At 45.8% G+C, this 2,603-nt stretch overlaps 1 non-coding gene across 1 annotated transcript; it reads right to left on the bottom strand.

Annotated features, from left to right (window-relative positions):
• Positions 1-2,070: 2,070 nt before the first annotated feature.
• trnar-ccu (transfer RNA arginine (anticodon CCU)) lies at positions 2,071-2,143 on the bottom strand. Its single transcript has one exon. It is a non-coding gene; the product is annotated as a tRNA-Arg (tRNA).
• Positions 2,144-2,603: the final 460 nt, after the last annotated feature.

Raw genomic sequence — 2,603 nt, forward strand, 5'->3', positions numbered from 1 at the left:
TCTCCTCCTTCTGTGCTTCCTGGTTTCGGGCAGATGATCTCCTCCCCTGCTCGTTCTCCTTCTCCCCCGTCTCCTCCTCCTGGATCACCCGTGCCGGCTGGGTCAACTCCCGCATTCCCGGTTGGGTCTCCGCCTGCTTCCTCCTTCCCGGCTGCTGCTGCTGCTGCTCCGCCTCCTCTTCTATCTGGTGGGGATGGTGATGGTGTTATACGCACACGCTCGGGTCGGGTTGTCAAACCTCCTGTCCGCTACGGTGATTTCGCTTAAATTTGCATGTGTTGTATAATCACACTGCCACTGTTATAACTTCAATTTTAGATTTCTAAGGGAAAGGATGTAGATGGTTTATGCATGCAACCTATAATGTAGCTACCTCAATACCACTAACCACGCCTTAGTCATCTCAGTATAACTGTGATATCTTCCCCTTGCTCCTCCCTTGGTTCCAGTACGCCTGAAGACTAGATGCAGTCAGTACTGGGACGTGCTTCACATGTGCCTTTATTAAATACTCAGTAAAGTTACAGTGTGTCAGGCTTAACTTCTTTACATGTTTGATGTGTGGGAGGAAACCAGAGCACCCGAAGAAAACCCACGTGGTCACGGGGAGAACGCACAATCTCTGTACAGACAGCACCCGTTGTCAGGATCGAACCTGGGTCTGTAAGGCAGTGGCTCAACCCCTGTGCCACCCCAATTGGTGTGGGTGATTCAGTAGGAAATCAGCCACAGAAAGTGAAATTAAAAAAAGAATGAAAAAGTGGTTAATAGAGAAAGAGAAAATTAAAACACTTAAAAGCATTACATTTCAAAAAATTCACAGCAACGATAAAAACCTGAAATGCAATTCTCACTTGTATTAATTAATTTTCAGCGTTAATTAACACTTATCACATTGTTAAAAGGGTGATTAAGACTTGACGATACAAGACAACGACGTGGTGAATGTAGTTGTTAGTCTCAGCACTAAGTCTGCAACCTCTTACTCTTCAGTACGTCAGCATGAGGAGGCAAACAACAGTGCATGCAAGTAAATACAAGAAGCCTAGCAATAAGACTGAGTTTCAGGTGCAATCAACCACTTGATTTACAACAATGTGGCCATAACAATGCCCACACAAAGGATGGTGGGGGTGTGGGACAAGCTGCCAGAGGAGTTAGTCGAGGCAGGGACCATCCCAACATTAGAAACTGTTAGGCAGGTACAAGGATAGGAGAGGTTTGGAGGGATATGAACCAAATGCGGGCAGGTGGAACCAGTGTAGATGGGACATGCTGGCCAGTGTGGGCAAGTTGGGCCGAAGGGCCTGTTTCCATACTGTATCACTCTATGACTTGGCTACAATGACGGCAAGAATGGGATCAAAATATTCCTGGATATAGGGTGTTCAGGAAAGACGGGGAAAGGAATGAAGGGACAGGTATTATTAATTAAGGAGAAGGTTTCACTGGAGAGAGACAATGCTGTGGTGTAATCATGGATTGAATCCATTTATTTTGCATTAGGAAAAAACTAGGATGTCATTACACAACTATTTGGCTGCTCATTAATTACTGTGTACCTGATATACCGGACTGGCCGATTTTCTAGACTATCAAATGTTTTACACATAATTCATAAAACTCAGCTCATTTTTTTGATTGAATGAATTGAAAGACAATTCTCAGACCCGTTGGTCCACCAGTCCACTCAACATAGATTACCCCTTCACACTAGTTCTATGTTATCCTGCTTTAGCATCCACTCTCTACATACTAGGGGCCAATTAATCTGCAAACCCGCACATCTTTGAGATGTCGGAGGAAACTGGAGCACCCTGAGGTGCAAACTCCACACAGACAGCAACTGAGATCAGGGTTGAACCTGAGACTCTGGCACTGCGAGGCAGTAACTCTGCCAGCTGCAGCCCACTATGCCACCCCATCAACCACCATCCACAACCAATGGCTTTATTGTTAACCATCCTAAATCTACCCCTTCAGATACCAAACCAGAATATTAATTTTCCAATGCCGATCCATGTAAAGTTCGCTTCAGAAGATGAAACCTAATATTGATAAAAACCTCACCACCCCAGATGGGATTCGAACCCACAATCCCTGGCTTAGGAGGCCAGTGCCTTATCCATTAGGCCACTGGGGCTGAATGTATAGTAAAATGTTTAGTTTATTTAGATTAGAGATACAGTGTGGAAACAGGCCCTTCGGCCCACAGCGACCAGCGATCCCCGCACATTAACACAAGTCTACACACCAGGGACAATTTTACACTTATACTAGGTATATAACCCCAAGCCAATTAACTTACAAATCATTTACAAAGCAAGAAAAGTCTCGACCCAAAACGTTGCCTATTCCCATCGCTCCATAGATGCTGCCTCACCCACTGAGTTTCTCCAGCATTTCTGTCTACCTTCTACCTTACAAATCTATATGCCTTTGGAGTGTGGGAGGAAACCGGAGATCTCGGAGAAAACCCACGCAGTCATGGGGAGAACGTACAAACTCCACAGCACCCGTAGTCAGGATCGAACCCTGGTCTCTGGTGCTGCAAGCGCTGCAGGGCAGCATCCCTACCACTGCGCCACTATGCTGCCCAATAT

The sequence above is a fragment of the Leucoraja erinacea genome, chromosome 37 (assembly GCF_028641065.1).
Source record: "Leucoraja erinacea ecotype New England chromosome 37, Leri_hhj_1, whole genome shotgun sequence".
NCBI classification, from domain to species: Eukaryota; Metazoa; Chordata; class Chondrichthyes; order Rajiformes; family Rajidae; genus Leucoraja; species Leucoraja erinaceus.